The sequence below is a fragment of the Artemia franciscana genome, unplaced genomic scaffold, assembly GCF_032884065.1.
Source record: "Artemia franciscana unplaced genomic scaffold, ASM3288406v1 Scaffold_2634, whole genome shotgun sequence".
In the NCBI taxonomy this organism is placed as follows: Eukaryota; Metazoa; Arthropoda; class Branchiopoda; order Anostraca; family Artemiidae; genus Artemia; species Artemia franciscana.
In genome coordinates, this window is record NW_027063446.1 from 21,164 (window position 1) to 35,360 (window position 14,197).

Genomic DNA, 14,197 nt, shown 5'->3' on the forward strand with positions numbered 1-14,197 from the left:
CCCCTGGTTTAGTATTTTTGTTTTCAGTATTCTAGTGGCTACTTAAAAGCAGTGGCGTAATTTCGTCAAAATCGTAAGGGTAGGGACAAAGTTGGAGACAATTTTCCCAAATCAAGTGAAAATGACAAAGAAAACTGAAAAATGAGCAATTTAATACCATGTAGGCAAAGATATTACTACTACTAATAACTCACCGCAGCACCAAGCCGCCTGAGATCAACACTTTTTTTTTGCAGCACTGCTTTCAACACATATTTTTGAAGCAACAAAACTTCAGCTGGTATGGGGTGGGGCAAACTAATGTCTAAGAGGGGCAGTTGTCCCTCTCTCCCATAGCAAATTACGCCCCTCGTTGAGTATTTTTGTTTCCAGTATTATAGTGACTAGTTAAATACAGTGGCGTAATTTCGTCAAAATCGTGGGGGTAGGTGCAAAGTTGGAGCAAATTTTCCCAAATCAAATGAAAATGACAAAGAAAACTGAAAAATGAGCCATTTAATACCATGTAGGCAAAGATACTACTATTACTAACAACTCACCGCAGCACCAAGCCGCCTGAGATCAACACTGCTACGCACACTCCTCCATCCCAATATATTGAAGCCTCTTTTTTACACCCTCCCAGGAACTTCCCATTTCCTTTCAATCTTTTTTATGACGTCCTCCCACCAAAGACGAGCAGCGTCTTTTGAGCAGCTTCCTCGGCTGTTGCCATTGTAGGTCCTTTCAATTTTTTTTTATGACGTCCTCCCACCAAAGACGAGGACGACCTGCTTTCCGTTTAACCCTAGACGGTTGGCCGAAAAGGACAATCTTCGGCAATCTGTCATCCTTCATCCGCACAACGTGCCTTAGCCATCTCCATCATTGTTTCATTATAATCCTTGAAAGCATGGTTGAACCATTTTTCATACAGCCTACTGTTTGAAATACGGTGAGTCAGCCGGGTATTTAACCACTGTCATCACTGTAGCTTCTTATATTCTAATCTCGGTTTGCAGACTTATCTTCCTAATCTGCCAAAGTTTTTTTTAGCTGTGAAAAAAAAAACACACTGAGCCTTGGCTATTCTACTTTCAACATCTCCTCTGCTCCCAAACGTCTTTACTAATAATACTACCAAGGTAAGTGAAGCTGCCCACCTGATCAATCTTTTTGTTACCCAATGTCACCTTTTCATCTTCAATTATTCCTAGCCTTAGTGACTTAGTATTCTTAACACTGATTTTCAAACCTATTCTTGCACCCTGAATGCGCAAAACCTCTAACAGTTCATTCATTTTGCTCACACTTTCATCTAGGATGCTTAAATCGTCATTAATGTCAGCATAATCCAAGTTCAGGGGAGTTTTTCTGTCCATGGGAAAAACAATCCGTATTCAGATCTATACCTCATGATTCTAATGATTGCCCTTGAGCTTTGTTGATGGTGATTGCTAGTCGAACATTCCCTGTGTCGCCGTCCCGGTCGTCATTTGTGTCCCGGTCTGTATATACATTCGTTTTTGAATTGGTATATGATGAAATAAATTTTTGTGTTTTTACCCTTTTTAGTTTTTTTTTGGTTTTTACCTTTTTTTAGTTTTTTAAGTTTTTTTCTTTTCAGTTTTTTTTTTGGAGTTTTTGCCTTTTTAGTTTTTTTTATTTTTATTTTTAGTTTTTTTTAGTTTTGTTTTTCTCCTTTATTTTTCAGTTTTTTTCCTTTATTTATTTTTTCCTTGGCAAGCTTTCTTTTCTTACTTTCTCTATCAGCCGCAAGTTTTTTGGCATAGGATCTTTGAGCAGCTTCCTCGGCTGTTGCCATTGTAGGTTCTTCATTCATTTTACAATTAAACATTTTTCCGTCCACGATCTTCTTACAATTAAAAATTTGTCTTTTGAGCAGCTTCCTCGGCTGTTGCCATTGTAGGTCCTTTCAATCTTTTTTTATGACGTCCTCCCACCAAAGACGAGGACGACCTGCTTTTCGTTTAACCCCTAGACGGTTGGCCGAAAAGGACAATCTTCGGCAATCTGTCATCCTTCATCCGCACAACGTGCCCTAGCCATCTCCATCATTGTTTCATTATAATCCTAGAAAGCATAGTTGAACCATTTTTCGTACAGCCTACTGTTTGAAATACGGTGAGTCAGCCGGGTATTTAACCACTGTCATCACTGTAGCTTCTTATATTCTAATCTCGGTTTGCAGACTTATCTTCCTAATCTGCCAAAGTTTTTTTAGCTGTGAAAAAAAAGAAAACACACTGAGCCTTGGCTATTCTACTTTCAACATCTCCTCTGCTCCCACCGTCTTTACTAATAATAGTACCAAGGTAAGTGAAGCTGCCCACCTGATCAATCTTTTTGTTACCCAACGTCACCTTTTCATCTTCAATTATTCCTAGCCTTAGTGACTTAGTATTCTTAACACTGATTTTCAAACCTATTCTTGCACCCTGAATTCGCAAAACCTCTAACAGTTCATTCATTTTGCTCACACTTTCATCTAGGATGCTTAAATCGTCATTAATGTCAGCATAATCTAAGTTCAGGGGAGTTTTTCTTCCCCATTTGATTCCCTGGTCTCCCATGACTGAATCCATCAAGACAGAGTCCATCAAAATGATCTATATGAAGGGGGATAGAACAAAACCCTGCTTAACTCCTGATTTCATACAAAACCAGCTGCTAACCTCGTTTCCTATCTTAACCGCAGCAGTGTTATTCTCGCACATAGCACTAACCACTTTAATGTATTTGTCTGGAATATCATACAAGGATAAGATCGTTGCTAAAGCTCTTCAATCAACAGAATCGAATGCTTACTCATAATCTATAAAACTGTTGACCAAAGGTGTTTGACAACTCAGGCACTTCTCAATTATTAACCAAAGAGTGAAAATTTGGTCGACACATCCTCTACCTTTTCTAAAGCCGCACTGTTTTTCTCTTAAAACTTTGTCTATAGCATCTCTCAGTCTAAAAAGTATCATATTACTAAGTAATTTGCTACCTTCAGAGACCAGACTAATGTTTCGATAATTACCACACTCACTCTTATCACCTTTCTTATACAGATACAGTGGTTTATATAAGGCTTTCCTAAAGTCGTTAGGTACTTCCCCTTTTTCAAAATGATATTCACAGTCTTCAGTAACTTATTTCTATCCTCAGAGTCACCATGTTTAAGAAACTCCTTTACCACACTATCAGCATCTGGAGCCTTATTATTTTTAATTCTTTTAGTACTATCGTTAATTCTTCCTCACAAAACAAATCTTTCTTCACATCCCCCCTTCGGCCCAGGGGTGGATCCAGGATTTTTTTTTTTTTAGGGGGGAGCACATAATAGGTTGCTTCGATGGACTTTGCGAACAAAGAACTATCCGCAATTAAAAGGGAACATCGACAATTATGTGTTGTAGGTAGGTAGTGGAAATAAATTTAATCTGAACTCTGTTGAGGGTTTAAGTTCTAATAAATCTGTTAAAATTAAAATGGTATAAAAATATTGAAAAAATAATAAGTTATAAAAACCACCCTGCTATAAATAAAAAATGAAAAGCTATTAATCATCTATAAAAAAAAGTTGATATTTAATATCTTCTGCACTATTTTTTGCATTTGCACTTCTGACCACTATAGCGAGTGAGTTGACGCTTTTTATTGTAAAAAGAAAAAAAAGTTGGTCTTGAACCATCTTTTGGGGTCATGCACTCTTTGTGACAATTTGTATAGGTCAAACCATTTAGTATGTTGCCTAACTTTGTGGATTTGCTTAGTAACTATGATAGTAATGAAGAGCGGACAATGCGAATAAAGACACAACTTGTATATTCGTAAAAAAATGTATTAAGCCTTAAATACTAGTTCCTTTAGGGGTGTAACAAGAAAAACAGAACGAAGAGATAGAAAGGCATAGAAGAAATTTAAAATGAGGGTTTTAAGCATAGGCAATAAAGCATTAACTAATCACTGTTTCTTTTTGAAAATAGTGTTTTAATAAACAGTGTCAACTTTGACAAAATCTCAAAAATTTACTAATCAAGATTTTACTTTTCATAACGACTTAGCGTATCTTTCTGTTTTTAAAGTTTACGATATTTAGCTTAAATTACAGAATTCTCAATTTTTTAAGAAGTCTGATTCTCTATTTCCACTCTCGCGATATCTATTTATTACACAATCGATGTCTACCTCAATTAAATAAAAAAAAATAGTTTTTTAACTGAAAGTAAGGAGCGACATTAAAACTTAAAGCGAACAGAAATTACTCTGTATATGAAATGGGTTGTCCCCTCCGCAATCCCTCACTCTTTACGCTAAAGTTTTTAATTGTTTTAAAAAGTAGAATTGTGGCAAAGAGTCAAACTTTAGCGTAAAGAGCGAGGGATTGCGGAGGGGACAACCCATTTCACATACGGAGTAATTTCTGTTCGTTTTAAGTTTTAATGTCGCTCCTTACTTTCAGTTAAAAAAAAACTATTTTTTATTTATTTAATTTCTGAACGTTTTTGAATTAATGTATGTTTGATTTTGGCTCTCTTCACATAAATTATTAAAATGAAATTTGCATATTGATTCTTTTTTGGCTAAATGGCTTTTTACGAACGTTTTTATTAGTAAAAAATATACGTAACTTAAGAATTAACTTACATAACAAACTTTTATATTCTTATATTTTCATTATGTACATGAGGGGGTTTGTCCCTTCGTTAATACCTCGCTCTTTACACCAAATCTTAAGTTTTGTCCCAATTCTTTAAGAATGACCTACTTTAGCATAAAGAGCGAGATATTTATCTTTTCCTAAATACCTCGCTCTTTATGCTATTTTTAGAACCCCTCATATGCTTAATAATCTCTGTTCGTTTTAAGTTTTAATGCTACTCCTTACTTTCAATTGAAAAAAACTTTTTCATGTTTATTTTTTCATTGTTTTTTTATGCTAATGCTAGAAAATCCTGCGCCCTTTTCATTGAATTTCTCTTCCCCCATGACATATTCCTCCAAGGAAAGCCCTCTTGCGACATTATAGGACCACTTGGTCGATACGATGAACCCTGGGGAAAAAAACAACAAATAAATACGCACCCGTGATCTGTCTTCTGGCCAAAAAAACGAAATTCCACATTTTTGTAGATAGGAGCTTGAAATTTTTCGGGACAGAGGGAATATAAATAACGACCGGGACACTCAAAGAGAAATTACAGACTGGGATACCGGGACACAAATGACGGCCGGGAAACAGGGAATATAAATGACGACCAGGACACAGGTATTTAAGAATATCGTTCAAAGACAAATTTTTAATTGTAAGAAGACCGTTGAAAGAGAAATTTCTAATTGTAAAATGAGTGAAGAACCTACAATGGCAACGGTACCACCATCGAAGTAGATAACCAGTGGGTTGTTCCATATTCCCCATTAGTGCGAAACGTCAACCCCAAGTCAAATTCGTGCATTGTTTGGCATCATTTTAACAACTTGCTCTCCATCAGCTCCTATAGAGTTATGGGAAAAATATAAGTCAAAAATGTCCGAAGATATACTCCGTCGAAAACAGTTAGAGACGTCAGATATGACTTTTGATTTTACATCAGAAATTTATAACTACACTTTAGTTATTATAGAAGATTTGTGCATACGTATGGCAAACAAACCTCTTCTGGATTTGGGAATGCCTTCACCTAACCGTATCGCTGCTGTTTCGACATGTGTAGAATTGGATCGTGAAAAAAGGTACAGTACGAATGATCTATTGTCGTATGTACAAAATAACATTTCCAAGTTAATGTCGGAACAAAAAGACATTTATGATACGATAGACTCAATTTCAGGACGTATACAACTACCTGCTGATTTCTGTAATTTAGTGACGTCCAAAAATTAATTGATTGAAAAAGTATTTCCGAATATTCTAAAAAATTATAAAAATAATAAATGGCTAAGTAAAGGGCTTTTTTAGGGTGAGGCTGTTCTTATTCCTCGCATTCCCATGATTCCAACGGATCTGCCTTTTCAATTTAAAAGATTGCAATTCCCAATTCGATTAGCATTTGCAATCACCATTAACAAAGCTCAAGGTCAATCATTAGAAAAATGTGGTATAGATCTTAATACTGATTGTTTTTCCCATGGACAATTGTGCGTTGCATGTTCGAGGGTCGGTAAACCTGACAATCTATTTATATGCAGCGACAATTGGACAGCGAAAAATGTTGTATATTCGCAAGTTTTACGCAGTTAATTTGTATTGTATCTACCTATCTATCTATATATATAAAAATAAGTTGTCTGTGGATCTGTGGATCGTGGATCAGGTGACGTCATGTTTCGGCTGACGTCATGAAATTAGTTGCCATCATTTTTGCTTTGAAGGTGACGTCATTCAAGTTATATAAGACATATGTTCGCGTAGAATTCTATTAATGTTTAAGTTTACAATGACTGATGAAGATGCTCAAAGAGTCTATGCCAAAAAACTTGCTGCTGATAGAGAAAGTCAGAAAAGAAAGCGTGCCGAGGAATCAAAAGAACAGCAAGGAAACAGGCTTGAGGCTAAAGACCGCAAAACCGCGCAGTTAGATGAAGATCCACCTGGACAGCGAGAGTCAAAACATATTAAAACTGAAAATGATAGCGATGATGATTGGGTTTGGGATTTTGACTTGGATAAGGTCATCAATGACTACCAGATTTTAGTTAAAAAAACAAAGGTTCGGCGATATGTATTTCATAGTGAAGCTGAAAAATAAAGAAGAAAAAGAAAACTGAAAAAAGAAAAAAGAGAAATTACAGACTGGGATACCGGGACACAAATGACGACCGGGACACAGGGAATATAAATGACGACCAGGACACAGGTATTTAAGAATATCGTTCAAAGACAAATTTTTAATTGTAAGAAGACCGTTGAAAGAGAAATTTCTAATTGTAAAATGACTGAAAAACCTACAATGGCAACGGTACCACCATCGAAGTAGATAACCAGTGGGTTTACGGCCAACCTACCATCTTCAAAGATACCACGATAGGAAGACTCTACACCGTTCACCCCAATCAACATGAATGCTTCTTTCCACGCCTGCTTTTGGTGAATGTACCCGGTCCGACATCCTTTGAGTATTTGAGAACTATAAACGGTACTATACATGACACTTACCGTAGTGCATGCCAAGCTCTGAATTTATTGGAGAATGACCAACACTGGGATAACTGCATTAATGACGCGTGCGAAACGTCAACCCCAAGTCAAATTCATACACTTGCTCTCCATCAGCTCCTACAGAGTTATGGGAAAAATATAAGTCAAAAATGTCCGAAGATATACTCCATCGAAAACAGTTAGAGACGTCAGAAATGACTTTTGATTTTACATCAAGAAATTTATAACGACACTTTAGTTATTATAGAAGATTTGTGCGTACGTATGGCAAACAAACCTCTTCAGGATTTGGGAATGCCTTCACCTAACCGTATCGCTGCTGTTTCGACATGTGTAGAATTGGATCGTGAACAAAGTTACAGTACGAGTGATCTATTGTCGTCTGTACAAAATAACATTTACAAGTTAACGTCGGAACAAAAAGACATTTATGATACGATAGACTCAATTTCAGGACGTATACAACTACCTGCTGATTTCTGTAGTTTAGTGACGTCCAAAAATGAATTGATTGAAAAAGTATTTCCGAATATTCTAAAAAATTATAAAAATAATAAATAGCTTTTAGTTATTATAGAAGATTTGTGCGTACGTATGGCAAACAAACCTCTTCAGGATTTGGGAATGCCTTCACCTAACCGTATCGCTGCTGTTTCGACATGTGTAGAATTGGATCGTGAACAAAGTTACAGTACGAGTGATCTATTGTCGTATGTACAAAATAACATTTACAAGTTAACGTCGGAACAAAAAGACATTTATGATACGATAGAGTGAATTTCAGGACGTATACAACTACCTGCTGATTTCTGTAGTTTAGTGACGTCCAAAAATGAATTGATTGAAAAAGTATTTCCGAATATTCTAAAAAATTATAAAAATAATAAATGGCTAAGTGAAAGAGCGATTCTCGCACCCAAAAATATAGACGTCCACGAAATCAACAATATTGTTTTGACCAAGATTCGAGACCAGGCAGTCCTTTGCAAGTCAGTCAACACAGTTTTGGAACCAAATGAAGCGGTTAATTATCCATCTGAATTTTTAAATTCCATATATCTTTCAGGGTTTCCACCACACGTGCTACAACTAAAAATAGGCGTACCAATAATTCTTTTAAGAAATATCAACCCACCAAAGCTTTGCAATGGCACGCGACTTGCCGTAAAAAAAACAATGGAAAGCCTAATAGAGGCGACAATCTTGACAGGGCCTTTTGAGGGTAAGGCTGTTCTTATTCCTCGCATTCCCATGATTCCAACGGATCTGCCTTTTCAATTTAAAAGATTGCAATTCCCAATTCGATTAGCATTTGCAATCACCATTAACAAAGCTCAAGGTCAATCATTAGAAAAATGTGGTATAGATCTTAATACTGATTGTTTTTCCCACGGACAATTGTACGTTGCATGTTCGAGGGTCGGTAAACCTGACAATCTATTTATATGCAGCGACAATTGGACAGCGAAGAATGTTGTATATTCGCAAGTTTTACGCAGTTAATTTTTATTGTATCGATCTATCTATCTATCTATATAAAAACGAGTTGTGTGTATGCATGTTTGTTTGTAAAAAGAGCGTTTGCATATGACGTCATTATTAGTGCATACGGCTTTGTATATGCACAGACAATGGGAAAGCCAAGAATGTTGTATATTCGCAATTTTTACGTAGTTTAACTCCTGCAGACGAGATGAATGCTTGCCTGAAAAATTCTAATTTATGGGCACACGTAAAAATATTAAAATTAACTACAAATATGCGTGTCCGATTGCAAAACGATGATTCTGGTCAAACATTTTCAGATCAATTGCTGGCAATTGGAAACGGAAAGCTTCCAGTAGTGGGAAAGCCAAAAATGTTGTATATTCGCAATTTTTACGTAGTTTGAAACACATATATAAATCTATCTATATTCACAGGTGGGACACAGGGACACAACTACAATGGCGCGTAACTAATATGGCGCGTAACGACTTACGCGCGCGGGGGGGCTTGGTGGGGGGCGCGAAGCGCCCCACCAACAAGGTGTTGGGGTGGCGCGAAGCGCCACCCCAACAGGTAGTATATATATATATATATATATATTATATATATATATATATATATATATATATATATATATATATATATATATATATATATATATATATATCTATATATATAAAAATAAGTTGTCTGTGGATCTGTGGATGGATCAGGTGACGTCACCTGAAAAAACTGGATCAGGTGACGTCAAAACTGAAAAAACTAAAAAAAGGCAAAAACTACAAAAAAAACTAAAAACTAATAAAAAAAATAAAAAAGCTAAAAAACTAAAAAAAACTAAAAAAAGGCAAAAACTACAAAAAAAACTAAAAACTAATAAAAAAGCTAAAAAACTAAAAAAAATAAAAAAAAGGCAAAAACTACAAAAAAAACTAAAAACTAATAAAAAAAATAAAAAAGCTAAAAAACTAAAAAAACTAAAAAAATAAAAAAAGGTAAAAAACTAAAAAAACTAAAAACTAAAAAAAACTAAAAAAAAAGGAAAAAACTGAAAAATAAGCTAAAATAAAGGTAAAAACCAATAAAAAACTAAAAAAAAAACTGAAAAAACTAAAAAAAGGCAAAAACTACAAAAAAAACTAAAAACTAATAAAAAAAAGTAAAAAAGCTAAAAAACTAAAAAAACTAAAAAAACTAAAAAAAGGTAAAAAACTAAAAAAAATAAAAAATAAAAAAAAAACTAAAAAAAGGAAAAAACTGAAAATAAGCTAAAATAAAGGTAAAAACCAATAAAAAACTAAAAAGAAAAAAAGGAAAAAACTAAAAAAATTTTCATCTAAAAAACTAAAAAAAACTAAAAAAGGTAAAAACTAAAAGAACTAAAAAAGAAAAAAATAAATGACGACACTCAAAGAGAAAGCGACCAGGACAAAAGGAATGTTCGATTAGCAATCAACAAAGCACCGGGACACAGGGAGTATAAATGACGACCAGGACATAAGTAAAAAAAAAAAACTATCTATATATATAAAAATAAGTTGTCTGTGGATCTGTGGATCGTGGATCAGGTGACGTCACCTGAAAAAACTGGATCAGGTGACGTCAAAACTGAAAAAACTAAAAAAAGGCAAAAACTACAAAAAAAACTAAAAACTAATAAAAAAAATAAAAAAGCTAAAAAACTAAAAAAACTAAAAAAAGGCAAAAACTACAAAAAAAACTAAAAACTAATAAAAAAGCTAAAAAACTAAAAAAACTAAAAAAAAGGCAAAAACTACAAAAAAAACTAAAAACTAATAAAAAAATAAAAAAGCTAAAAAACTAAAAAAACTAAAAAAACTAAAAAAAGGTAAAAAACTAAAAAAACTAAAAACTAAAAAAAAACTAAAAAAAAGGAAAAAACTGAAAAATAAGCTAAAATAAAGGTAAAAACCAATAAAAAACTAAAAAAAAACTGAAAAAAACTAAAAAAAGGCAAAAACTACAAAAAAACTAAAAACTAATAAAAAAAAGTAAAAAAGCTAAAAAACTAAAAAACTAAAAAAACTAAAAAAAGGTAAAAAACTAAAAAAAATAAAAAATAAAAAAAAACTAAAAAAAAAGGAAAAAACTGAAAAATAAGCTAACATAAAGGTAAAAACCAATAAAAAACTAAAAAGAAAAAAAGGAAAAAACTAAAAAAAATTTTCATCTAAAAAACTAAAAAAAACTAAAAAAGGTAAAAACTAAAAGAACTAAAAAAGAAAAAAATAAATGACGACACTCAAAGAGAAAGCGACCAGGACAAAAGGAATGTTCGATTAGCAATCAACAAAGCACCGGGACACAGGGAGTATAAATGACGACCAGGACATAAGTAAAAAAAAAATTAACAAAACTAAAAAGAAGGTAAAAACTACAAAAAAACTAAAAAGAAAAAAAAACTAAAAACTAATAAAAAAACTAAAAAATCTAAAAATCTAAATAAACTAAAAAAGAAAAAAAAGGAAAAAAAATAAAGGAGAAAAACAAAACTAAAAAACGAATGTATATACAGACCGGTACACCGGGATACAAATGACAACGGGGACACCGGGGGAAACAGGGGATATAAATGACGACCGGGACAAAAAAACTAAAAAGAAAAAAAAACTAAAAACTAATAAAAAAACTAAAAAATCTAAAAATCTAAATAAGCTAAAAAAGAAAAAAAAAGGAAAAAAATAAAGGAGAAAAACAAAACTAAAAAACGAATGTATATACAGACCGGGACACCGGGATACAAATGACGACCGGGACACAGGGAATATACATGACGACCGGGACACAGGGACACAACTACAACGGGGACACCGGGGGAAACAGGGGATGTAAATGACGACCGGACACCGGGACAGGGAATGGTCGATTAGCAATCACCATCAACAAAGCTCAAGGGCAATCATTAGAATCATGAGGTATAGATCTGAATACAGATTGTTTTCCCATGGACCATTATATGTTGCATGTTCAAGAGTCGGTAAACCTGACAATCTATTTATATGCAAAGACAATGGGACAGCAAAGAATGTTGTATATTCGCAAGTTTTACGTAGTTAAAACCATATATATATATATATATATATATATATATATATATATATATATATATATATATATATATATATATATATATATATATATATATATATATATATATATCTATATTCACAGGTGGGACATAGGGACACAACTACAATGGCGCGTAACTATTATGGCGCGTAACGACTTACGCGCGCGGGGGGGCTTGGGGGGGGGGCGCGAAGCGCCCCCACCAACTAGGTGTTGGGGTGGCGCGAAGCGCCACCCCAACAGCTAGTATATATATATATATATATATATATATATATAAGAGCGTTTGCATATGACGTCATTATTAGTGCATACGGCTTTGTATATGCAGAGACAATGGGAAAGCCAAGAATGTTGTATATTCGCAATTTTTACGTAGTTTAACTCCTGCAGACGAAATGAATGCTTGCCTGAAAAATTCTAATTTATGGGCACACGTAAAAATATTAAAATTAACTACAAATATGCGTGTCCGATTGCAAAACGATGACTCTGGTCAAACATTTTCAGATCAATTGCTGGCAATTGGAAACGGAAGGCTCCCAGTAGTGGGAAAGCCAAAAATGTTGTATATTCGCAATTTTTACGTAGTTTGAAACACATATATAAATCTATCTATATTCACAGGTGGGACACAGGGACAAAACTACAATGGCGCGTAACTAATATGGCGCGTAACGACTTACGCGCGCGGGGGTGCTTGGGGGGGCGCGAAGTGCCCCACCAACTAGGTGTTGGGGTGGCGCGAAGCGCCACCCCAACAGCTAGTATATATATAAAAATAAGTTGTCTGTCTGTGTTTCTGTCAGGTGACGTCATGTTTCTGTGTCGAATGACGTCATGAAGTTAGTTGTCGTCATTTTTGTTATGACGGTGACGTCATTAATGGTATTTAAGACATGCGTTCACTGAAAAATGTTTAATTGTAAAATTACTGAAGAACCTACAATGGCAACAGCCGAGGAAGCTGCTCAAAGAGTCTATGCCAAAAAACTTGCTGCTGATAGAGAAAGTAGGAAAAGAAAGCGTACCGAGGAATCACAAGAACAGCAAGTCAACAGGCTTGCAGCTGATAGAGAAAGTAAGAAAAGAAAGCGTGCCGAGGAATCACAAGAACAGCAAGAAAACAGGCTTGCGGCTACAGAACGCAAAACCGCATAGTTAGATGAAAATCCACCTGGAAAGCGAGAGTCAAAACATATAAAAACTGAAAATGATAGCGATGATGATTGGGTTTGGGATTTTGACTTGGATAAGGTCATCAATGCTTACCAGATTTAAGTTAAAAAACAAAGGTTCGGCGATATGTACTTCATAGTGACGCTGAAAAATAAAGAGGAAAAAAAAACTGAAAAAATGTAAAAAACTAAAAAAAATTAAAAGAAAAAACACTCAAAGATAAATTACAGACCGGGACACAAATGACGACCGACACAGAGGGAATATAAATGACGACCGGGAACCTCAAAGAAAAATTTAACTACGTAAAACTTGCGAATATACAACATTCTTTGCTGTCCCATCGTCTGTGCATATAAATAGATTGTCAGGTTTACCGACTCTTGAACATGCAGCGCATAATGGTCCATGGGAAAACAATCCGTATTCAGATCTATACCTCATGATTCTATTGATTGCCCTTGAGCTTTGTTGATGGTGATTGCTAATCGACCATTTCCTTTGTTGCCGTCGTCATTTATATATCCCCCTGTGCCCCCGGCGTCCCCGTTGTATTTGTGTCCCTGTGTCCGGGTCGTCAATTATATTCCCTGTGTCCCCGTCGTCATTTGTGTCCCGGTGTCCCAGTCTGTGATTTCTATTTGAGTGTCCCGGGCGTCATTTATATTCGTCAGGATATTGTAGGGCATCGTAGCATCGATGAGTTTAAGCAATTCTTGTCAACTGATTGTTTCGCCTATAAAGAATATTATCTCGAGGTAAGAACTGATTTCACAACGATTGCCACTTTGTTGATAGTTGCGTATCAGGAGGCATCAATTCGATTGCTGTTTTTAAGCAGAAGCACTAAATTATTATTTTTGTGGAAAAGATGATATATATAAATATATATATATATTTTCTTTTTAGTTTTTTGTAGTTTTTACCTTTTTTAGTTTTTTTCTTCTTTTGTATTAATGCTAAAGCCAAGGTTCAAACCTGGAGCCTCTCGGACCTAGAACCTGAAACATAACGCTTTACCAACTCAGCTACTTCGGCGTGAATACATTCGTTTTGAGCAGCTTCCTCGGGTGTTGCCATTGTAGGTTCTTCAGTCATTTTACAATTAGAAATTTCTCTTTCAACGGTCTTCTTACAATTAAAAATTTGTCTTTGAACGATATTCTTAAATACCTGTGTCCCGGTCGTCATTTGTGTCCCGGTATCCCAGTCTGTAATTTCTCCTTGAGTGTCCCGGTCGTTATTTATATTCCCTCTGTCCCAGTCGTCATTTGTGTCCCGGTCTGTAAT